Source organism: Pongo pygmaeus, chromosome 15, assembly GCF_028885625.2.
Source record: "Pongo pygmaeus isolate AG05252 chromosome 15, NHGRI_mPonPyg2-v2.0_pri, whole genome shotgun sequence".
NCBI lineage: Eukaryota > Metazoa > Chordata > Mammalia > Primates > Hominidae > Pongo > Pongo pygmaeus.
The window spans coordinates 45,073,305-45,099,694 of NC_072388.2; the positions used below are offsets into that span (position 1 = coordinate 45,073,305).

General features: G+C 38.2%; 1 long non-coding RNA gene across 1 annotated transcript in view; it reads left to right on the plus strand.

The window, feature by feature from the left end:
* LOC129012775 (uncharacterized) overlaps positions 1-8,931 on the plus strand; it is a 28,795-nt gene extending 19,864 nt beyond the window's left edge. The window contains exon 3 of the long non-coding RNA XR_008493714.2: positions 8,361-8,931. This is a non-coding gene — a long non-coding RNA (uncharacterized LOC129012775). The remainder of the gene's footprint in view (positions 1-8,360) is intronic.
* Positions 8,932-26,390: the final 17,459 nt, after the last annotated feature.

Here is a 26,390-nt window from a genome sequence, read left to right on the forward strand (position 1 = left end):
AATGAAAGTATATGTCATGACAAAGATTTGGAAACAAGTGTTTATAGCCCTTTCATTTACAATAACAAAAAAATTGGAGATAACCCAAACATCTGTCAACGTAAGAACATAAAATCAAAGTATGTTCAATAGAATAATGAAAAAGTCTGTCTGTGCCAAGTGTTGGTAAAGATGTAGAGCAACTGGAACTCTCATATATCGCTGGTGGGAATGTAAAAGAGCCCAGCTACTTTGAAAAACAGCTTGGCAATTTTATAAAAATTTAAACATATGCTTATTATATGTTTATATGAAACCCAAGCATTCCACTACTAGGAATTTATCCAAGAGAGATGAAATCATACGCCTCTATCAATCAATTTTTGTAGATAAATGTTTACAGCTACATTATTTGTAAAAGCTCAAAACTGGAAATAGCCCAAACATCTATCCACAAATAAATGTATCAAAATGTTTTCCATAGAATGAAATACTATTTGGCAATAAAAAGTGAATTCTCAACACATGTAACAACATGGATGAATCACAAAATAATGACGCTAAATGAATTAAGTCAGATACAGAAAGTGCACATAATATATGATCGCATTTACAAGAATTTCTAGAAAATGCAATCTGACCTATGTAGATCAGTAATTGGCAGGGTACAGGAGTGGTGGGAAGATCAGATTGATTGCAAAGAAGAACATGGAAAATTCGGGGGAGTGAAAGAAGTGTGCACTGTCTTGATTGCAGTTATTTCACAAGTGTATCACATATTCCAAAACTTACCCAATTATGTACTTGACATATATAGTTTATTGTACATAAAATATAGTTCAATCAAGTAATATAAAAATGTAGATTTGAGATAAAATTTAAACTGTAATTAACTGGAAAGTTCTGGACATGTCCTGGTTGTAATGAAAGGGACTGCTGCTACTCAGCTGGCAAAAGAAATTGAGTGCAGTGTGATTAGAAGTAGTAAAGAAAAATAATACTGTCTGATGGTTGTAGCACACACATTTCAAACTGCTACATGCGCTAGGTATCCAGATACTTCACTCATGACCTTCACTCATGTTATATCTTGATAATACTGCCAAATAGCCCTTCCAAACAGTTAAACTAATTTTAAAGTCTGAGAAGAAATGCTTGTGACTGCTCATTTCCCCCTCTACATCATCATTAATACTAAATAGTTACAATCTCTTTATGGAGGGAGATGATCAATGAAAATCTTAAAATAAAATGCAAGGCAGGAGCCAAAAGGAATAGAGAAATCCAAAACTTGAAAGGTCATAAGAGAGGGAGAAAAGGTGTGGGAGAGAAGCTTTCCAAAGAGTCAGTGTAAATAATGTCAAATGCTGTAGAGAGGTCAAAGTTTCTATTTTATTTAAGAACACGTAAGCTGTCAATGGTTTGGATGAAAGCAATTTCAGCTATCGTGGTGAGAACAGAAAATTGATTATCATTGTTGAGGGGTAAATGAGGTGAATGAGAGAAAATATAATCAGTTTTACTGTTTTTTGTTTCTGGAGGATTTTTTTTAAAGAATTTTACTGTGAAGGGAGAAGATAGTCATTATAGTATAAATGTTTTTTTTTGTTTATTTAAATTTTTGGAAGCGGTTTTACATTGCAGATGACAGATACTTGAGTATGTTAAAACATTCATGAAAAACTTAATGACAAGGTCATTTTTGTGAGAGGAAATAAGAGAAATTTGATGTAATGAGATTCCAAGTGAATGAGATTCAATATGATTATATGTATAATTTTAGGATAAAGGTGTTGCCATTTTAGTATTTGAGAGGAAGGCAAGCATTTATGTAAATGCAATAAATTCGGTAGATCTGGAATTCTGATGCTCCTTATGAATGGATCTTTTCTCTGAGAATTATCAGGCTATTGTAGGTGCTGGATATTGTGAGGTTGAAAAAAAAGATTCTTGAGAATGGGAGAAAGAAACAATTTGACTTGGCAAGTATGAAAATTCAGCTCAGCACTGCTAGGGGTTTCAATAATCAGAGAGGATATCCCCAGTCCAGGTATCTGGAAATAACCACAGGGTTTATCTAATTCCTTCTAAAGCTACCGTAGGATTTCTTATCTTTTAATCTGCACTAAGGAATACAAGACATTTAAATGTAATGACATGGCAAATTTATGGCATCTATACTCGTAAGTACAAATAAAATATACTTTCTTTTATTTCCTATGATGGAACTAAAGTTTCCTTCAAATATTCCATTTTAATTACTAGGACAAATAAGAGAAAAATATTTTAAATTTGCCAGTTACTGGTATCAGAGTCTTGAGTATAAATAATCTAATTTAAATGGCTTTTTAGATACTTCTTAGTCATGTTCTTTTTTACATCCTTGCCCTTCAGCTTTCCTTCACTTCTTCATTCCTTTCCAAAAATTTGTCTGAGTATATAGGTGATTTTTATGGCAGTAACATATGTTGTTCAGTCATCCAATTGATAATACCCAATACCCGGGGTGTGAACAGACTCAGTTGCCCTTTTGAATCACTGTACTGGCACACAACACTGTAGTCTTGGTCCTTTTTTTCGGTTAAAAAGTATCTACATATCACTGAAACCCAGTTGCTATCATTTCATCTTCTTTGCAGCACTGACAAGGCACACATGAATTTTTGGACACAATCTAGATAACTCACTACTCATGGGAGTCTTTCTTGGGTTAATCTAACTGGGACGTTCCTTCTGCTAATGTAGTGCTATCCTCCTCCCTCAGTAATGAGTAGGACACCCATGTGGATGCAGCCTCCTCTTAGCATCCTGCTGTCTCCCTCAGGCAAGGCCAGAAGAAGCAGGCTACTAGCCCACTCTTCTTGGAATCCTCCATGCCCATTTTGATATTTTCTAGTTATGATTGGCACCAGGGCAGGGCAATAGGTACAGGTAGATGAGGATGTCTACAACAGGTAGAGATAGATGAGGATGTCAAATAAATTAATTAATTTAAGATCCAAAATACTGCTTGCTCCGCTTATTTTTATTTTCTATAAACTTTAATACTAAATTTTACATAATAAAACATAAAGACTACATGAGGTATTAGAAAAATGAACTTTCAATTATTTGTCAGTAAGTAGCAGGTAACATTATTTAGTCCAATAAAGATATTTAGAAACTAGTATCTTTCGCGGTTCACTGTAGATTCCTCTTCTTCCACTTTAGTTATTCCTATCCTTTGTCTCACAGGTTTTGACCTAGTGCTCACATTTGCCAACATATCTTTATCCCCAGCCTGTACTTTTAATTAGAACCTTAGTACTGTCTTGTTAAGCAGACTGTCCCATCCAGCATAATATTCAAAATACTATCTGCTTTCACTGATAGCACAAGAACGGCTGTAAAACCTTTCAGCTCCTCTCTCTTGATCTTTCTCTCTAATTTGTGAACTTCATTTTCATAATCAAATACATCTTCAAATACAAATATTCTGTTTTTTTATGGTGACTTTAAATGATCCTAGGCTGGAGATAGTTTTTGTTTGGATTCAAACTCGCAGTAAATTCTCCCATTAGTTAAATATTGAAGGAATTGATGGTGCTGTACATTATCTCTCAATCATGATTTCAGCCAGGTAAGGCATGTTACCATCTAACCATTTAACTCTGCCGTGGATGTTTGTCCCATATTTGCCTACTCAGCATCCACCCCTGCTTTCTATATCTGTGAGTCATAGTTTAGGACATGACTCCAAGTACATCCACTGAGAGGAGCCACTTATGCCCTGTTCCCACCATATGACACCTAGGGCATAAGCATGGGAGTTGGGATGCTGAATCTGGCCTGAGTGGAGGAAAGAATAACGGAGCAAATATGCACTCACAGTGGCTGGCCTAAGCAGTGTGGTATCCACCACCAATGGTGCTCAATGCTAGCAGCTGTGGATTACTGCCAAATCGTGGTTTTTAGTTTTCAATTTTCTGTATTTAAATCTTAAATATAAAAAAAATTAAGTTCTCTTACACAAAATTCTTTCCATATATTCATATTTGCTCCTCATTCTTTTTCTTTTTTTAGATATTTAGATTGTTTTTATTGCTTCTTTTTTTTATGATACTTTAAGTTCTGGGGTAGAGTACATGTGCAGAACGTGGAGTTTTGTTACATAGGTATATATGTGCTACAGTGCTTTGTTGCACCCATCAACCCATAACCTACATTAGGTATTTCTCCTAATGTTATCCCTCCCCTAGCCCCCCACCCCCCCGACAGGCCCTGGTGGGTGATGTTCCCCTCCCAATGTCTATGTGTTCTCACTGATCAACTTCTACTTATGAGTGAGAAACATGTGGTGTTTGGTTTTCTGTTCTTGTGAAAGTTTGCTGAGAAATATGGTTTATAGCTTCATCCATGTCCCTGCAAAAGTCATGAACTCATTCTTTTTTATGGCTACATAGTATTTCATTGTGTATATGTGCCACATTTTCTTTATCCAGTCTATTATTGATGGACGTTTGGGTAGGTTGCAAGTCTTTGCTATTGTGAATAGTGCTGCAGTATACACACATGTGCATGTGTCTTTATAGTAGAATGATTTATAATCCTTTGGGTATATACCCAGTAATGGGATTGCTGGATCAAATGGTATTTCTAGTTCTAGATCCTTGAGGAATCGCCACACTGTCTTCCACAATGGTTGAACTAGTTTACACTCCTACCAACGGTGTAAAAGCATTCCTATTTCTCCACATCATCTCCAGCATCTGTTGTTTCCTGACTTTTGAATGATGGCCATTCTAACTGGCATGAGATGGTATCTCATTGTGGTTTCGATTTACATTTCTCTAATGACCAGTGATGATGAGCATTTTTTCATATGTCTGTTGGCTGCATAAATGTCTACTTTTGAGAAGTGTCTGTTCATATCCTTTGCCCAATTTTTGATGGTTTTTTTTCGTATAAATTTGTTTAAGTTCTTTGTAGATTCTGGATATTAGCCCTTTGTCAGGTGATAGATTGCAAACATTTTCTCCAATTCTGTAGGTTGCCTTTTCACTCTGCTGATAGTTTCTTTTGCTGTGCAGAAGTTCTTTAGTATAATTAGACCCCATTTGTCAATTTTGGCTTTTGTTGCCAAAATTGGTACTTTAGAAATGAAGTCTTTGCCTATGCCTACAAACTGAATGGTATGGCCCAGGTTTTCTTCTAGTATTTTTATGGTCCTAGGTCTTACGTTTAAGTCTTTGATCCATCTTGAGTTGATTTTTGCATAAGGTGTAAGGAAGGTGTCCAGTTTCAGTTTTCTGCATATGGCTAGCCAGTTTACCCAACATTTATTAAATAGGGAATCTTTTCCCCATTGCTTTTTTGTGTCAGGTTTGTCAAAGATCAGATGGTTGTAGATGTGTGGTGTTATTTCTGAGGCCTCTGCTTGGTTCCACTGGTCTATATATCTGTTTTGGTACTAGTAGCGTGCTGTTTTGTTTCTGTAGCCTTGTAGTATAGTTTGAAGTCAGGTAGCGTGATGCCTCCAGCTTTGTTGTTCTTGCCCAGGATTGTCTTGGCTATGCGGGCTCTTTTTTGGTTCCATATGAAGTTTAAAGTAGTTTTTCCAATTCTGTGAAGAAAGTCATTGGTAGCTTGATGGGGATTATATTGAATCTATGAATTACTTTGAGCAGTATGGCCATTTTCAAGATATTGATTCTTCCTATCCATGAGCATGGAATATTTTTCCATTTGTTTGTTTCCTCTCTTATTTCTTTGAGCAGTGGTTTGTAGTTCTCCTTGTAGAGGTCCTTCACATCCTTTGTAAGTTGTATTCCTAGGTATTTTATTCTCTTAGTAGCAATTGTGAATGGGAGTTCACTCATGATTTGGCTCTCTGTCTATTATTAGTGTATAGGAATGCTTGTGATTTCTGCACGTTGATTTTGTATCCTGAGACTCTACTGAAGTTGCTTATCAGCTTAAGGAGATTTTGGGCTGAGATGATGTGATTTTCTAAATACACAATCATGTCATCTGCAGAGACAATTTGACTTCCTCTCTTCCTATTTGAATACCTTTTATTTATTTCTCTTGCCTGATTGCCCTGGCCAGAACTTCCAATACTATGTTGAATACGAGTGGTGAGAGAGGGCATCCTTGTCTTGTGCCGGTTTTCCAAGGGAATGCTTCCAGCTTTTGCCCATTCAGTATGATATTGGCTGTGGGTTTGTCATAAATAACTCTTATTATTTTAAGATATGTTCCATCAATACCTAGTTTATTGAGAATTGTTAGCATGAAGGGGTGTTGAATTTTGTCAAAGGGCTTTTCTCCATCTATTGAGATAATCATGTGGTTTTTGTGATTGGTTCTGTTTATGTGATGGATTACATTTATTGATTGCATATGTTGAACCAGCCCTGCATCCCATTTTGTTGGAGCATACACTTAGGGTTGAACTTCCTCATTCTCTGTCCTAAATAAAGTCAGTTCCTTTGGGGTGAGCTGCAGTGCATTCTGTTCCTGTATTCCTTCCCCAAGGAAAAATTCTGATTTATTGCTTCAGAGTTATGATCAAGACAATGACCAGATCCTCTTGGAGTTACATACCTGTTTTATGAGCAGAGTTTTGAGCATAATCCTCTCATATTCCCAGCTTGCCTCTCCTCTGTGGAACCTCCATATTATGACAGAGTTGGGTCAATGGCTATTGCAGTATTGGTGTTCTTGGTCTGTGATGCCTGGAGTTAGAGCCTCTGCTCTAAGGATGGGTGCCAGGTGGAAGATTGGGGCTTGAGATATCTTGGCTAAACTCATTTGGAATTTAGCCTCTGCAAAATGGAGCTCAAAGAGATGAAAAATGATGGCAATCTGCATTTTCTGGTGAGATATAGTAGCCATTGATGGGGAGCTTGGACAAAAAGAATTCCTGTCTTCTTGTCCACACCTGCCTAGTGGAAAGTCTATCATGCTGAGGTGGAGGGGTGGGGGCAGAAGGATTAGGCTGTAACTCAAGTCTGACAGACTAGCTGTTCTTACAGAGATTTAGTAAATTTCCATGACTAAATGTTTCTTGGTTTGCTCTATTCCCTTGTGGCAATTTTCAAGGACTTTGAATGTTTCTTTGTGTTTTTTAAGTAATTTTCACCACTTAATGGTTTTGCACTGGGAATAAGTTAAATTACTATTTATAATGTATATTAAATTTCTATTTCTAGTCTAACAGTGTCATTGAAAGCCTTTTTTATATTTTCATGCACATAACAAATCTATTTATCTGTGGAAGGCCAGATTATATGAAGAAAATATTTTCTGGTATTACTTCCAAAATGTATATACTTCTTTTTATGATTTAGATTTTTTTATTGTTTAACATCCCCATTGTGTGAAAGGCTTTTAGAGGCATATTGAATTATGTGTTACATATCATAACATTCTAATTCTGAAGAATGGAATTTTTGGCAGTAACTTACCAAAAGATTATAGCTCAGAAATTTCTAGGATAAATGTCCATTGCTCTATCTCTTTTGTGTAAAATGGAGATAACTGTTCAGTGTTGTTTTGAGGATTAAATTAATATATGCAAAATAGTTAAAAAGAGTACCTGGCACATGGTATGCACCCAGTAAATGTTGACAATTGTTGCTGTGATTATTGTAGTTGTTATCCTTGTGAATGAAGATGGCTTGGTGGTGAAACATAGGTTTAACAATAAAACATTTTTGCCAGTATAGATCTGGATTTAAAAATATAAGGAAAGTTTCATTTTCTTTTTACTCTAAACATTAGTAAGTTTTCTGAGAGGGTAGAGATATAAAATTAGCATTGGCTCATATTCAATCTTTCACAAAGAACAATTATTGATACACTCACCCTCTGATTTAAAAGCTCACTGAAATTCAAAGGAATGTAGTAATTTATTTGATTCCAGTTCACATCATGAAGCCATCTTTTGAGAAATGCTATTGCTTAGCTTTGGAGCTGAATAGAGATTCTTTTTGAATTCCACTTCATCTATGTTTCTAATCTGTTTTCTATACTGATCTCTTTGAGATTAAACAATCTTAAATCAAAGCTTTATTTGTTTGAGCTATAGAATGTGCTGCAATTATTTAAAAATCACAGGCTTCTTCTGTACTCAGCAGCTGGTACAGATTTTGAGAAAAAGAAGTCATGAGTACAAAGGGACAACACAGACATCAAATATGATGATACATTTGGCTTATTCACTACCTTGATATTAAATTTCCAAGAACTTAACTTATATGAAGTATAATATTTGTACTTTTTTCCAAAAAATTATTCCAATACAAGCTCAAGAATATTGGTTGAAATTGAGTACTATAATATTGAAATTATTATTAGCATATGTGAAACTAATATAAACCTTTATCATTTTTCATCAGGTAGTTCAATAGGATGTTGGAAAAGAAGACTTCCACTCTAATGGATGAAAAAATGATCATCTGTTTACATCATTCTGATTTCTTTTAATTGCTTCACAGGCCACTATAAAGATTTGCTCTCACCCTAATATTTAAAATTTTCTACTTTTTTTCCCACTTTTCTCTCACATAAATTAGGTGTTTCATTCTTTTTCCTACTTATTATTTTATTTACAACATTCTGTGTTGAGCACAGAAAGGGGAAGTGTATAGCCCTGTTCTCTGTTTTTAATGCTCTGTATATTTTTGCTTCCTTTCCTTTGGAATCAGTATTTCATTATCCTTAAAAGGAGATGCCATTTTTCTCAATCTTTCCTTAAAATCTAACTTCTTTACCAAGTCATTTCTGTTCCTTATAGAATAGTGAATGTGACTGTTCGTAGTGTATTGATTGGTCCCTTTACATCAGCATTATAACTTTTAGGTATTAGTTTACTTTCATGTGATTGTTATTTCATATATCATTGTGAACATATTTTTTTCCAAAAATAAAATACATATTGACCTAAAAGAAATTTCATCTAAAAGAAAACCTGCCTAATGTGCTACATTTTGATATTTCAGAGGAATTACTTTTAGTCTAATTCTTATAATCTATAATCCCTTTTTATATAGTGGTTTATACATGAGTTTGTGAACTGATTGTAACCGGTATGGGACGTAAGGCGCTCACAAAAATATGTAAATTAATTATGTTTTTTTTTTGTAGAAAGACATTTTCTATGAAAGGTACAGTGTATTTATTTCCATTCTAGAATAAGCTCTCTATCACCTAAAAGACTGGTAACAGTCTGTAGGCTGGCACTGGTTCACAGACCCCATTTTGAGGTCTATAACATTGCTATAGAGAATTCTAATACTCTCTTTAAACCCATGTATGTGAGAAAAAACTTTATATTGCCTGTGCCTATAGAAAAAATTATAAATTTACTTTCTGTGGGTATTTTTTGGCATTCTTAAAATTACAAAATGTGTTGATTTTGTCAACTACAAGTGTACTGATTATAAAAGTGTTCTTTTCTTTCATAGAAATAAACATGGCTTTATGGTTGAGAAATTGTATCTTCAGGATACAGCCTAGAAAACAGAAATATGCTGGGAGAGCAGCCAAGATGGCTGAATAGGAACAGCTCCAGTCTACAGCTCCCAGCATGAGTGACACAAAAGAGGGGTGATTTCTGCATTTCCAACTGAGGTACTGGGTTCATCTCACTAGGGAGTGCCAGACAGTGGGTGCAGCGCACCATGCATGAGCCAAAGCAGGGCGAGGCATCGCCTCACTTGGGAAGCACAAGGGATCAGGGAGTTCCCTTTCCTAGTCAAAGAAAGGGGTGACAGACAGCACCTGGAAAATCGGGTCACTCCCACCCTAATACTGCGCTTTTCCAATGGGCTTAAAAAACGGCGCTCCAGGAGATTATATCCTGCACCTGGTTCAGAGGGTCCTACGCCCACGGAGTCTCACTGATTGCTAGCACAGCAGTCTGAGATCAAACTGCAAGGTGGCAGCGAGGCTGGGGGAGGGGCACCCACCATTGCCCAGGCTTGTTTAGGTAAACAAAGCAGCAGGGAAGCTCGAACTGGGTGGAGCCCATCACAGCTCAAGGAGGCCTGCCTGCCTCTGTAGGCTCCACCTCTAGCGGCAGGGCACAGACAAACAAAAAGACAGCAGTAACCTCTGCAGACTTAAATGTCCCTGTCTGACAGCTTTGAAGAGAGCAATGGTTGGTTCTCCCAGCAAGCAGCTGGAGATCTGAGAATGGGCAGACTGCCTCCTCAAGTGGGTCCCTGACCCCTGACCCCCGAGCAGCCTAACTGGGAGGCACCCACGAGTAGGGGCAGCCTGACACCTCACATGGCCGGGTACTCCTCTGAGACAAAAGTTCCAGAGGAACGATCAGACAGCAGCATTCGCGGTTCACAAAAATCCACTGTTCTGCAGCCACCGCTGCTGATACCCAGGCAAACAGGGTCTGGAGTGGACCTCTAGCAAACTCCAACAGACCTGCAGCTGAGGGTCCTGTCTGTTAGAAGGAAAACTAACAAACAGAAAGGTCATCCACACCAAAAACCCATCTGTACATCACCATCACCAAAGACCAAAAGTAGATAAAACCACAAAGATGGGGAAAAAACAGAGCAGAAAAACTGGAAACTCTAAAAAGCAGAGCACCTCTCCTCCTCCAAAGGAACGCAGTTCCTCACCAGCAACGGAACAAAGCTGGATGGAGAATGACTTTGACAAGTTGAGAGAAGAAGGCTTCAGATGATCAAACTACTCTGAGCTACAGGAGGAAATTCAAACCAAAGACAAAGAAGTTAAAAACTTTGAAAAAAATTTAGACAAATGTATAACTAGAATAACCAATACAGAGAAGTGCTTAAAGGGGCTGATGGAGCTGAAAGCCAAGGCTGGAGAACTACGTGAAGAATACAGAAGCCTCAGGAGCCGATCTAATCAACTGGAAGAAAGGGTATCAGTGATTGATGGAAGATGAAATGAATGAAATGAAGCGAGAAGGGAAGTTTAGGGAAAAAAGAAAAGAAATGAACAAAGCCTCCAAGAAATATAGGACTATGTGAAAAGACCAAATCTGCGTCTGATTGGTGTACCTGAAAGTGACGGGGAGAATGGAACCAAGTTGGAAAACACTCTGCAGGATATTATCCAGGAGAACATTCCCAACCTAGCAAGGCAGGCAAACATTCAGATTCAGGAAATACAGAAAATGCCACAAAGATACTCCTCGAGAAGAGCAACTCCAAGACACATAATTGTCAGATTCACCAAAGTTGAAATACAGGAAAAAATGTTAAGGGCAGCCAGAGAGAAAGGTCGGATTACACACAAGGGGCAGCCCATCAGACTAACAGCGGATCTCTCGGCAGAAACTCTACAAGCCAGAAGAGAGTGGGGGCCAATATTCAACATTCTTAAAGAAAAGAATTTTCAACCCAGAATTTCATATCCAGCCAAACTAAGCTTCATAAGTGAAGGAGAAATAAAATCCTTTACAGACAAGCAAATGCTGAGAGATTTTTGTCACCACCAGACCTGCCCTAAAAGAGCTCCTGAAGGAAGCACTAAACATGGAAAGGAACAACTGGTACCAGCCACTGCAAAAGCATGCCAAATTGTAAAGACCATCGAGGCTAGGAAGAAACTGCATCAACTAAGAAGCAAAATAACCAGCTAACATCATAATGACAGGATCAAATTCACACATGACAATATTAACCTTAAATGTAAATGGACTAAATGCTCCAATTAAAAGACACAGACTGGCAAATTGGATAAAGAGTCAAGACCCATCAGTGTGCTGTATTCAGGAAACCCATCTCACGTGCAGAGACACACATAGGCTCAAAATAAAAGGATGGAGGAAGAGCTACCAAGCAAATGGAAAACAAAAAAAGGCAGGGGTTGCAATCCTAGTCTCTGATAAAACAGACCTTAAACCAACAAAGATCAAAAGACAAAGAAGGCCATTACATAATGGTAAAGGGATCAATTCAACAAGAAGAACTAACTATCCTAAATATATATGCACCCAATACAGGAGCACCCAGATTCATAAAGCAAGTCCTGAGTGACATACAAAGAGACTTAGACTCCCACACAATAATAATGGGAGACTTTAACACCCCACTGTCAACATTAGACAGATCAATGAGACAGAAAGTTGACAAGGATACCCAGGAATTGAACTCAGCTCTGCACCAAGTGGACCTAATAGACATCTACAGAACTCTCCACCCCAAATCAACAGAATACACATTCTTTTCAGCACCACACCACACCTACTCCAAAACTGACCACATAGTTGGAAGTAAAGCTCTCAGCAAATGTAAAAGCACAGAAATTATAACAAACTGTCTCTCAGACCGCAGTGCAATCAGACTAGAACTCAGGATTATGACACTCACTCAAAGCCGCTCAACTACATGGAAACTGAACAACCTGCTCCTGAATGACTACTGGGTACATAATGAAATGAAGGCAGAAATAAAGATGTTCTTTGAAACCAACAAGAACCAAGACACAACATACTAGAATCTCTGGGACACATTCAAAGCAGTGTGTAGAGGGAAATTTATAGCACTAAATGCCCACAAGAGACAGCAGGAAAGATCCAAAATTGACACCCTAACATCACAATTAAAAGAACTAGAAAAGCAAGAGCAAACACATTCAAAAGCTAGCAGAAGACAAGAAATAACTAAAATCAGAGCAGAACTGAAGGAAATAGAGACACAAAAAACCCTTCAAAAAATTAGATAGACCGCTGGCAAGACTAATAAAGAGACTGCTGGCAAGACTAATAAAGACGAAAACAGAGCAGAATCAAATAGACACAATAAAAAATGATAAAGGTGATATCACCACCGATCCCACAGAAATACAAACTACCACCAGTGAATACTACAAACACCTCTATGCAAATAAACTAGAAAATGTAGAAGAAATGGATAAATTCCTTCACACATACACCCTCCCAAGACTAAACCAGGAAGAAGTTGAATCTCTGAATAGACCAATAACAGGCTCTGAAATTGTGGCAGTAATCAATAGCTTACCAACCAAAAAGAGTCCAGGATCAGATGGATTCACAGCTGAATTCTACCAGAGGTACAAGGAGGAACTGGTACCATTCCTTCTGAAAGTATTCCAAAAAATAGAAAAAGAGGGAACCCTCCCTAACTCATTTTATGAGGCCAGCATCATCCTGATACAAAAGCCGGGCAGAGACACAACGAAAAAAGAGAATTTTAGACCAATATCCCTGATGAACACTGATGCAAAAATCCTCAATAAAATACTGGCAAACAGAATCCAGCAGCTCATCAAAAAGCTTATTCACCATGATCAAGTGGGCTTCATCCCTGGGATGCAAGGCTGGTTCAATATACACAAATCAATAAATGTAATCCAGCATATAAACAGAACCAAAGACAAAAACCACATGATTATCTCAATAGATGCAGAAAAGACCTTTGACAAAATTCAACAACCCTTCATGCTAAAAACTCTCAATAAATTAGCTATTGATGGGACGTATCTCAAAATACTAAGAGCTATGTATGACAAACCCACAGCCAATATCATACTGAATGGGCAAAAACTGAAAACATTTGCTTTGAAAACTGGCACAAGACAGGGATGCCCTCTGTCACCACTCCTATTCAACATAGTGTTGGAAGTTCTGGCCAGGGCAATTAGGCAGGAGAAGGAAATCAAGGGTATTCAATTAGGAAAAGAGGAAGTCAAATTGTCCCTGTTTGCAGATGACATGATTGTGTATCTAGAAAACCCCACTGTCTCAGCCCAAAATCTCCTTAAGCTGATAAGCAACTTCAGCAAAGTCTCAGGATACAAAATCAATGTACAAAAATCACAAACATTCTTATACACCAATAACAGACAAACAGAGAGCCAAATCATAAGTGAACTCCCATTCACAATTGCTTCAAAGAGAATAAAATACCTAGGAATCCAACTTACAAGGGATGTGAAGGACCTCTTCAAGGAGAACTACAAATCACTGCTTAGTGAAATAAAAGAGGATACAAAGAAATGAAAGAACATTCCATGCTCATGGGTAGGAAGAATCAATATCGTGAAAATGGCCATACTGCCCAAGGTAATTTATAGATTCAATGCCATCCCCATCAAGCTACCAATAACTTTCTTCACAGAATTGGAAAAAACTACTTTAAAGTTCATATGGAACCAAAAAAGAGCCCGCATTGCCAAGTCAATCCTAAGCCAAAAGAACAAAGCTGGAGGCATCACACTACCTGACTTCAAACTATACTACAAGACCACAGTAAGCAAAACAGCATGGTACTGGTACCAAAACAGAGATATAGATCAATGGAACAGAACTGAGCCCTCAGAAGTAACACCGCATATCTACAACTATCTGATCTTTGACAAACCTGAGAAAAACAAGTGATGGGGAAAGGATTCCCTATTTAATAAAGGGTGCTGGGAAAACTGGCTAGCCCTATGTAGAAAGCTGAAACTGGATCCCTTCCTTACACCTTATACAAAAATTAATTCAAGATGGATTAAAGATTTAAATGTTGGACCTAAAACCATAAAAACCCTAGAAGAAAACCTAGGCATTACCATTCAGGACATAGGCATGGGCAAGGACTTCATGTCTAAAATACCAAAAGCAATGGCAACAAAAGCCAAAATTGACAAATGGGATCTAATTAAACTAAAGAGCTTCTGCACAGCAAAAGAAACTACCATCAGAGTGAACAGGCAACCTATAAAATGGGAGAAAATTTTCACAAGCAAAGGGCTAATATCCAGAATCTACAATGAACTCCAACAAATTTACAAGAAAAAAACAAACAACCCCATCCAAAAGTGGGCGAAGGACATGAACAGACACTTCTCAGAAGAAGACATTTGTGTGGCCAAAAAACACATGAAAAAATGCTCACCATCACTGGCCATCAGAGAAATGCAAATCAAAACCACAATGAGCTACCATCTCACACCAGTTAGAATGGCAATCATTAAAAAGTCAGGAAACAACAGGTGCTGGAGAGGATGTGGAGAAATAGGAACACTTTTACACTGTTGGTGGGACTGTAAACTAGTTAAACCATTGTGGAAGTCAGTGTGGCCATTCCTCAGGGATCTAGAACTAGAAATACCATTTGACCCAACCATCCCATTACTGGGTATATACCCAAAGGACTATAAATCATGCTGCTATAAAGACACATGCACACGTATGTTTATTGCGGCTCTATTCACAATAGCAAAGACTTGGAACCAACCCAAATGTCCAACAATGATAGACTGGATTAAGAAAATGTGGTACATATACACCATGGAATACTATGCAGCCATAAAAAATGATGAGTTCATGTCCTTTGTAGGGACATGGATGAAATTGGAAATCATCATTCTCAGTAAACTATCGCAAGAACAAAAAACCAAACACCGCATGTTCTCACTCATAGGTGGGACTTGAACAATGAGAATACATGGACATAGGAAGGGGAACATCACACTCTGGGGACTGTTGTGGGGTGGGGGGAGGGGGGAGGGATAGCATTAGGAGATATACCTAACGCTACATGACGAGTTAATGGGTGCTGCACACCAGCATGGCACATGTATACATATGTAACTAACCTGCACATTGTGCACATGTACCCTAAAACTTAAAGTATAATAATGATAAAATCAAAAAATAAAAATAAAGAAAATAGAAATATGCTAACTTTTCAAAGGCGATATCAAACGGAATTGATTTAAAAGTGTTAGAAGGACTGGTGTAGCAAAAGGGAGAATTGTTAGCAGGACACAGAGAATAAGTGTGTTTTCCAGAAAACTACAAATGCCGCTGGACTAGAATCTAGTACCTAGTGCCTACTGCTGGTCTGCAGTAGGGCAGCTGTTCAGGGGCTGAAACTGCTAAAAATGGATACCAGAGCTATGCCAGTACTTGCTTACCAAACAAACACTAAGGAAGTTTAGCCACTGATGGAATTGTTGGAATTCTCATTCACCTAATCTCATCTGAGCTATAGCAACATCAGCAATTTCCAGCAGCTACCAGCAATTGCCACTGCTGTCTATACTAAGAGCTTCTCAGTTCTAACAGCCTTCAAATTACCTTCCAGAGGCAAGAGGCAGCATGGTGAAAGCAAGAGCAAGAGAGAGGAGAGAGGTGCCACACACTTTTAAACAAGCAGATCTCACTATCACAAGGACAGTACCAACAGGATGATACTAAACCATTCATGAGAAACCACCCCCCATAATCTAATCACCACCCACTAGGCCCCACCTCCAACACTGGGGATTATAGTTCAACATGCAATTTGGGTGGGGACACAGATCCAAACTTTATCACAGGCCAAGGTCAAGGCTTGGTTGAGAAGAAGTCTCAGAGAAGCCTGACCAAAATTGTTGTGCTTGGTATTACCAAATTAATACCAATCCATTGATGTGTCCAAGATGCCCAGTTTTTCACATTTAGAAACCAGCTATGTTTTCAAATGTGTTCACCTTTGTCAACCAGATGTGCAAAATTAGGGTGTCTCCTTACAAACTTTCTGCTAGTGAATATCAAAACTCGTAAATGGGTGCATCATCTTTTCTAATAATATATCTTAAATTAAGTAATTATGGATAAAGGGCAAGGCATTTATCAATATGTTGTTTATAATAGTGAAAAACTGGGGAAGTAGACTAAATATGCCTTTGGGGATTTGTTAAACAAATTATAGCACATTCACAGGATGAAATTATTTATAGCCATTAAAAATCATGCATAAGAGCTGGCAGGGTCACTCATGCTTGTAATCCCAACACTTTGGGAGGCTAAGGCAGGAGGATTGCTTGAGCCTAGAGGTTCAAGACCAGCCTGAGCAACATAGCGAGATGTCATCTCTACAAATAAAAAATAAAACAATTAGCTGGGCGTGGCATGCCTGTAATCCCAGCTACTCAGAAGGCTGAGGCAGGAAAATCGCATTTTGGAAGTGAAGCTGCAGTGAGCTGTGATCGCACTTCATGTCTGGGCAACAGAGCACAATCTTGTCTCAAAAATAAAAAAAAAAAAAGAAAAGAAAAAGAAAATCAAGCAGAAAATTTTATGAAATGCCTGTTTTTGAGTTTATGGGGTCCCCTCCACCATTTTGGTCCCATCCAAAATCTTACACAAATTACTGCTCTTTCGCATTAAAATTTTAAATTATTCAAATAATTGGCATATATACAAAAACATGCAGACAAAAGTGAAATACTAACACTCCCTTTCCCCATTTATTCCCATTTCTAGTAATAACTACAGCCAGTTATGTGAAGACTAGGAGACCTTTTTCTAAAATGCAATTCATGCCGTCCTTTGGGTTTTACTTTTTTACTGAAGTAACACATGAATAAATTCTCAGTCTTCAAGTGTGCAAACAACACAAAATTATGTGGACTAAACTTCCCTGTCACTTTTTGGCCATAAATATTACTGCTTTCTATAGAGGAAACAACCATGAACACGCTGATTTCTCTCTTCTAGATCTCATTTTAAGAATTAAAGCTACTCTAATACTGACAAGAAAGGCGTTTTTAATTATTTTCTTTTTAATTAGCATTATGAAAATTTAAAAGAGAAAAACAAAAGATTTAAAATTCTTTTAAAATTTAAAAGAAAAAACAAAAACAAATTACCTTTCAGGAACTTACATTGTCTGATCATAACAGAAAGCAAGTGTTTAAGGGAGTCTGGGAAATGTAACTTTCAGGCTCACAGCCATAGCAGTTCAGAGTGCAAAAGGACTAGTACAAAAGCACAGTTAATACCTTCGGCTACTTGCATTCATATCTATACTTCTATCCAATTTAAACATATATTGGAGATATACACACAGACACACACACACACACACATATATGTAAACATAATGCAATATATATATATATCCATTCCCATTTTTAACCTTTATACATAATACAATAACAATCAAAAGGTCATGATTCCACCTAACAGGTTACAAGATATCCTCAGGAAAAAAAAAAACTATATATAGATATATATTTCTGCAGTAGTCTGCAGTTGCTGAATATATATTTATATATACATGTAATATTACCAATCTTGGTAATGTCAGTATCTCTTATAGTTCAGTCATCATTTTTCTAAGATATTCATTAACACAAATAATGGCTAGGTTGAGAAGTCAAAATTAACTGTCACCCTGACTGTTTGCATAAAATAAAAGAAAAATGGTTATGTCATATATAACAATAAAGAAAACAATTATGGAATAGGAACAGCTCCGGTCTACAGCTCCCAGCGTGAGCGACGCAGAAGACAGGTGATTTCTGCATTTCCATCTCAGGTACCATGTTCATCTCACTAGGGAGTGCCAGACAGTGGGCGCAGGTCAGTGGGTGAGTGCCCCGTGCCCCAGCCGAAGCAGGGACAAGGCATTGCCTCACTCGGGAAGCACAAGGGGTCAGGGAGTTCCCTTTCCAGGGGTGACAGATGGCACCTGGAAAATCGGGCCACTCCCACCCGAATACTGTGCTTTTCCGACGGGTTTAGGAAACGGTGCACCAGGAGATTATAGCCCGCACCTGGCTCAGAGGGTCCTACGCACACGGAGTCTCCCTGATTGCTAGCACAGCAGTCTGAGATCAAACAGCAAGGCGGCAGCGAGGCTGGGGGAGGGGCGCCCACCATTGCCCAGGCTCCCTTAGGTAAACAAAGCAGCCTGGAAGCTTGAACTGGGTGGAGCCCACCACAGCTCAAGGAGGCCTGCCTGCCTCTGTAGGCTCCACTTCTGGGGGCAGGGCACAGACAAACAAAAAGACAGCAGTAACCTCTGCAGACTTAAATGTCCCTGTCTGACAGCTTTGAGGAGAGCAGTGGTTCTCCCAGCATGCAGCTGGAGATCTGAGAATGGGCAGACTGTCTCCTCAAGTGGGTCCCTGACCCCTGACCCCCGAGCAGCCTAACTGGGAGGCACCCCCCAGCAGGGGCAGACTGACACCTCACACGGCCGGCCGGGTACTCCAACAGAACTGCAGCTGAGGGTCCTGTCTGTTAGAAGGAAAACTAACAAACAGAAAAGACATCCACACCAAAAACCCATCTGTACATCACCATCATCAAAGACCAAAAGTAGATAAAACCACAAAGATGGGGAAAAAACAGAGCAGAAAAACTGGAAACTCTAAAAAGCAGAGCACCTCTCCTCCTCCAAAGGAACGCAGTTCCTCACCAGCAATGGAACAAAGCTGGATGGAGAATGACTTTGACGAGCTGAGAGAAGAAGGCTTCAGACGATCAAATTACTCCGAGCTACAGGAGGATATTCAAACCAAAGGCAAAGAAGTGGAAAACTTTGAAAAAAATTTAGAAGAATGTATAACTAGAATAACCAATACAGAGAAATGCTTAAAGGAGCTGATGGAGCTGAAAACCAAGGCTCAAGAACTACGTGAAGAATGCAGAAGCCTCAGGAGCCGATGCAATCAAATGGAAGAAAGGGTATCAGCCATGGAAGATGAAATGAATGAAATGAAGCAAGAAGGGAAGTTTAGAGAAAAAAGAATAAAAAGAAATGAGCAAAGCCTCCAAGAAATGTGGGACTATGTGAAAAGACCAAATCTACGTCTGATTGGTGTACCTGAAAGTGACGGGGAGAATGGAACCAAGTTGGAAAACACTCTGCAGGATATTATCCAAGAGAACTTCCCCAATCTAGCACGGCAGGCCAACATTCAGATGCAGGAAATACAGAGAATGCCACAAAGATACTCCTCGAGAAGAGCAACTCCAAGACACGTAATTGTCAGATTCACCAAAGTTGAAATGAAGGAAAAAATGTTAAGGGCAGCCGGAGAGAAAGGTCGGGTTACCCTCAAAGGGAAGCCCATCAGACTAACAGCGGATCTCTCAGCAGAAACCCTACAAGCCAGAAGAGAGTGGGGGCCAATATTCAACATTCTTAAAGAAAAGAATTTTCAACCCAGAATTTCATATCCCGCTAAATTAAGCTTCATAAGTGAAGGAGAAATAAAATCCTTTACAGACAAGCAAATGCTGAGAGATTTTGTCACCACCAGGCCTGCCCTAAAAGAGTTCCTGAAGGAAGCACTAAACATGGAAAGGCACAACCGGTACCAGCCACTGCAAAATCATGCCAAAATGTAAAGACCATCGAGACTAGGAAGAGACTGCATCAACTAACGAGCAAAATAACCAGCTAACATCATAATGACAGGATCAAATTCACACATGACAATATTAACCTTAAATGTAAATGGACTAAATGCTCCAATTAAAAGACACAGACTGGCAAATTGGATAAAGAGTCAAGACCCATCAGTGTGCTGTATTCAGGAAACCCATCTCACGTGCAGAGACACACATAGGCTCAAAATGAAGGGATGGAGGAAGATCTACCAAGCAAATGGAAAACAAAAAAAGGCAGGGGTTGCAATCCTAGTCTCTGATAAAACAGACTTTAAACCAACAAAGATCAAAAGAGACAAAGAAGGCCATTACATAATGGTAAAGGGATTAATTCAACAAGAAGAGCTAACTATCCTAAATATATATGCACCCAATACAGGAGCACCCAGATTCATAAAGCAAGTCCTGAGTGACATACAAAGAGACTTAGACTCCCACACAATAATAATGGGAGACTTTAACACCCCACTGTCAACATTAGACAGATCAACGAGACAGAAAGTCAACAAGGATACCCAGGAATTGAACTCAGCTCTGCACCAAGCGGACCTAATAGACATCTACAGAACTGTCCACCCGAAATCAACAGAATATACATTGTTTTCAGCACCACACCACACCTATTCCAAAATTGACCACATAGTTGGAAGTAAAGCTCTCCTCAGTAAATGTAAAAGAACAGAAATTATAACAAACTATCTCTCAGATCACAGTGCAATCAAGCTAGAACTCAGGATTAAGAATCTCACTCAAAACTGCTCAACTACATGGAAACTGAACAACCTGCTCCTGAATGACTACTGGGTACATAACGAAATGAAGGCAGAAATAAAGATGTTCTTTGAAACCAACGAGAACCAAGACACAACATACCAGAATCTCTGGGATGCATTCAAAGCAGTGTGTAGAGGGAAATTTATAGCACTAAATGCCCATAAGAGAAAGCAGGAAAGATCCAAAATTGACACTCTAACATCACAATTAAAAGAACTAGAAAAGCAGGAGCAAACACATTCAAAAGCAAGCAGAAGACAAGAAATAACTAAAATCAGAGCAGAACTGAAGGAAATAGAGACACAAAAAACCCTTCAAAAAATTAATGAATCCAGGAGCTGGTTTTTTTAAAGGATCAACAAAATTGATAGACCACTAGCAAGATTAATAAAGAAAAAAAGAGAGAAGAATCAAATAGATGCAATAAAAAATGATAAAGGGGATATCACCACCGATCCCACAGAAATACAAACTACCATCAGAGAATACTACAAACACCTCTACGCAAATAAACTAGAAAATCTAGAAGAAATGGATAAATTCCTCAACACATACACCCTCCCAAGACTAAACCAGGAAGAAGTTGAATCTCTGAATAGACCAATAACAGGCTCTGAAATTGTGGCAATAATCAAGAGCTTACCAACCAAAAAAAGGCCAGGACCAGATGGGTTCACAGCCGAATTCTACCAGAGGTACAAGGAGGAACTGGTACCATTCTTTCTGAAACTATTCCAATCAATAGAAAAAGAGGGAATCCTCCCTAACTCATTTTATGAGGCCAGCATCATCCTGATACCAAAGCCTGGCAGAGACACAACCAAAAAAGAGAATTTTAGAGCAATATCCTAGATGAACATTGATGCAAAAATCCTCAATAAAATACTGGCAAACAGAATCCAGCAGCACATCAAAAAGCTTATCCACCATGATCAAGTGGGCTTCATCCCTGGGATGCAAGGCTGGTTCAATATACGCAAATCAATAAATGTAATCCAGCATATAAACAGAACCAAAGACAAAAACCACATGATTATCTCAATAGATGCAGAAAAGGCCTTTGACAAAATTCAACAACCCTTCATGTTAAGAACTCTCAATCAATTAGGTATTGATGGGATGTATCTCAAAATAATAAGAGCTATCTATGACAAACCCACAGCCAATATCATACTGAATGGGAAAAAACTGGAAGCATTCCCTTTGAAAAGTGGCACAAGACAGGGATGCCCTCTCTCACCACTCCTATTCAACATAGTGTTGGAAGTTCTGGCCAGGGCAATTAGGCAGGAGAAGGAAATAAAGTGTATTCAATTAGGAAAAGAGGAAGTCAAATTGTCCCTGTTTGCAGATGACATGATTGTATATCTAGAAAACCCCATTGTCTCAGCCCAAAATCTCCTTAAGCTGATAAGCAACTTCAGCAAAGTCTCAGGATACAAAATCAATGTACAAAAATCACAAGCATTCTTATACACCAATAACAGACAAACAGAGAGCCAAATCATAAGTGAACTCCCATTCACAGTTGCTTCAAAGAGAATAAAATACCTAGGAATCCAACTTACAAGGGATGTGAAGGACCTCTTCAAGGAGAACTACAAACCACTGCTTAGTGAAATAAAAGAGGATACAAACAAATGGAAGAACATTCCATGCTCATGGGTAGGAAGAATCAATATCGTGAAAATGGCCATACTGCCCAAGGTAATTTACAGATTCAATGCCATCCCCATCAAGCTACCAATGACTTTCTTCACAGAATTGGAAAAAACTACTTTAAAGTTCATATGGAACCAAAAAAGAGCCCGCATCACCAAGTCAATCCTAAGCCAAAAGAACAAAGCTGGAAGCATCACGCTACCTGACTTCAAACTGTACTACAAGGCTACAGTAACCAAAACAGCATGGTACTGGTACCAAAACAGAGATATAGATCAATGGAACAGAACAGAGCTGTCAGAAATAATGCCACATATTTACAACTATCTGATCTTTGACAAACCTAACAAAAACAAGAAATGGGGAAAGGATTCCCTATTTAATAAATGGTGCTGGGAAAACTGGCTAGCCATATGGAGAAAGCTGAAACTGGATCCCTTCCTTATACCTTATACAAAAATCAATTCAAGATGGATTAAAGACTTAAACGTTAGACCTAAAACCATAAAAACCCTAGAAGAAAACCTAGGCATTACCATTCAGGACATAGGCATGGGCAAGGACTTCATGTCTAAAACACCAAAAGCAATGGCAACAAGAGCCAGAATTGACAAATGGGATCTAATTAAAACTAAAGAGCTTCTGCACAGCAAAAGAAACTACTATCAGAGTGAACAGGCAACCTACAAAATGGAAGGAAATTTTCGCAACCTACTCATCTGACAAAGGGCTAATATCCAGAATCTACAATGAACTCCAACAAATGGACAAGAAAAAAACAAACAACCCCATCCAAAAGTGGGTGAAGGACATGAACAGACACTTCTCAAAAGAAGACATTTATGCAGCCAAACAACACATGAAAAAATGCTCACCATCACTGGCCATCAGAGAAATGCAAATCAAAACCACAATGAGATACCATCTCACACCAGTTAGAATGGCAATCATTAAAAAGTCAGGAGACAACAGATGCTGGAGAGGATGTGGAGAAATAGGAACACTTTTACACTGTTGGTGGGACTGTAAACTAGTTCAACCCTTGCGGAAGTCAGTGTGGCGATTCCTCAGGGATCTAGAACTAGAAATTCCATTTGACCCAGCCATCCCATTACTGGGCATATACCCAAAGGACTATAAATCATGCTGCTATAAAGACACATGCACACGTATGTTTATTGCGGCATTATTGACAATAGCAAAGACTTGGAACCAACCCAAATGTCCAACAATGATAGACTGGATTAAGAAAATGTAGCACATATACACCATGGAATACTATGCAGCCATAAAAAATGATGAGTTCATGTCCTTTGTAGGGACATGGATGAAATTGGAAATCATCATTCTCAGTAAACTATCGCAAGAACAAAAAACCAAACACCGCATATTCTCACTCATAGGTGGGAATTGAACAGTGAGAACACATGGACACAGGAAGGGGAACATCACACTTCGGGGACTGTTGTGGGGTGGGGGGAGGGGGGAGGGATAGCACTGGGAGATATACCTAATGCTAGATGACGAGTTAGTGGGTGCAGCACACCAGCATGGCACATGTATACATATGTAACTAACCTGCACATTGCGCACATGTACCATAAAACCTAAAGTATAATAATAAAATAAATTAAAAAATAAAGAAAACAATTATGCAGAGCTGTCAAAATCCTTACTTCTGTAACTTGTCATAAGGCCTCCTCAGTAATTATATATAATTTTCTTCCTCCAACACTGGTCCTGCTTTTTTGGATTGTTTAGTCTACCATTCTGAACATGATAGTGAAGAGTTGCCCAAAGGAATCTCATGAATTCCCCATATCCACTTGCGACCAGTTTTTCCTGTATGGTGTTTATTAATCACAGTAGTCAGTATAGTAGTCCTTTTTTTGCCTATTAGTTTCAGTATCAAAAGAATATCAGATGCCCTCCTTAAAACTGGACTGGCATTGTGTCTCTTTTTAATAACTATAATGCAGCAGCATTGGCCTTGTTTTAATTTCACAGTCTAGGCCTTAAGAAGCCTTGTGACTTATGCTTTCCCTCTCTTGGAATACTAAAACCGTCATGCTAACCCCATTTAGGATAAGAGACACATGGAAGTACCTCATTTCCCCAAATGGCATTCACCATCAACTGCCAGACATGTCAGTGAGGCCAACTTGGGCCCCCTAGCTTCCAGTCAATCATCAAATGCTTGTAGTTGCCTAAGTGATCACTGTCAAGACCAGCAGAACTCCCTAGAATCCCATCCCAATGAGCTATGAAAAATAAGAAATCATAGTAGTTTTGATTACTAATTTGGGGATTATTTATTGTGTACCAAAAGATGACAAATACACAGCATTTTCAGTCAAGAAAAACTATTATCAGAAAAGAGAAGATTGTTTTTGCTGGCAAAAAAAGTCATATGGATATTTAGCTTTCCAAGATGCTCAGATTCACCAGAATCCCCACAAATATTTACATTTATACTCTAAGAGTTCTACTATTTCCCAGGCAAAGTATTAATTTTCATCAAAGACAACCTAGCAAGAATCTATACTGCATAAATGTTTCAATTCCCAAACTTACAAAATTAACTTTGGTGTCTGATTTTCCAACCATATTAACCCTGTGTCTATAAAGATTAGACTTATAGAGATTAGAAACTATTTTCTATGCCTTGAGCTGAAAGGTTAAATCCTTGAGGCTGATATTTTACTTTATAATTTTGCAATTTAAGTCAGAAATGGCCATCCCCATCCCATAATGTTAAAGTTATGATTACTTATTTGATGGTAATATTCAGCAGATACTGGGTTTCCAAAAGCCTTGCATATGGTTACATCCAGCTGTCAGAAGTCTACTAACATCTCTAGGTTAGGATCCAGAAACCCAAACCAGCTGTGGTACAGCTGCAGCCACTGCCACTGTAAGTGTTAGAACAGCCAAAGGGCCAAGGGCCATAATCACTGATGGTCATACATCCTTACCATTACTGTGTGACAGTACTATAGCAAAGAGAAGAAGTAGAGTGTTTTCCTTTTCCTCAAACTCTCTTCACCCTCAAGTCCTTCCCATTGATTATTAGATAATAAGAAATCATTTGGCAATGGAATCTGAGAAATATAGTTTATTGGCTTCTAGTCTTACAGGTATATAAACACAATACAGATGCAGTAGTCTGAGAGATGACAAATAACCAGAAGACAGATATTTTCCACCAAAGAGATTGCTTTGAGTTTCATTAAAATGATTCTTCTGTTAATTATCAATGGCATCCTAGGTAAAGCTAATTTGGGGGGAATTGGCTTTTAATTAAGGTATTAAATGAGGAATTAGACTAAAATGATTTCCAGTTTCCCTTTATCCTCTAAAAATGGCTGCTGATAAATATTGATGTATCAGTTTAGCTTTCTGACTTTAGTTAGCACTATCCATAGAAGGCGAATGCAAGCCAAAAATGTCACCCACGTTTGTGATTTAAAGTTTTCTAGTAGCCACATTAAAAATGGTAAAAACAAACAACTGAAAATATTTTTTATAATATATTTTACTTAACTCATGTATTCAAATTATTATCATTTTAACATGTTATCAGTATAAACACAATTTATCATATAGTTAATATACTTTTATCATACTAAGACTTTACAATGTGGATGTATTTTGGACTTACAGAGAACACCAGTTTGAACTAGCCACATTTCAAATGATCAAGAGCTACATGTTGATGGTGGCTCTCATATTGACTAGTGGAAATCATAGCACAGATATAAATAATATTTTCTTTTATAGACCAATGGAGAATGATACTTTTTTTTACTCTTTTTTGAAT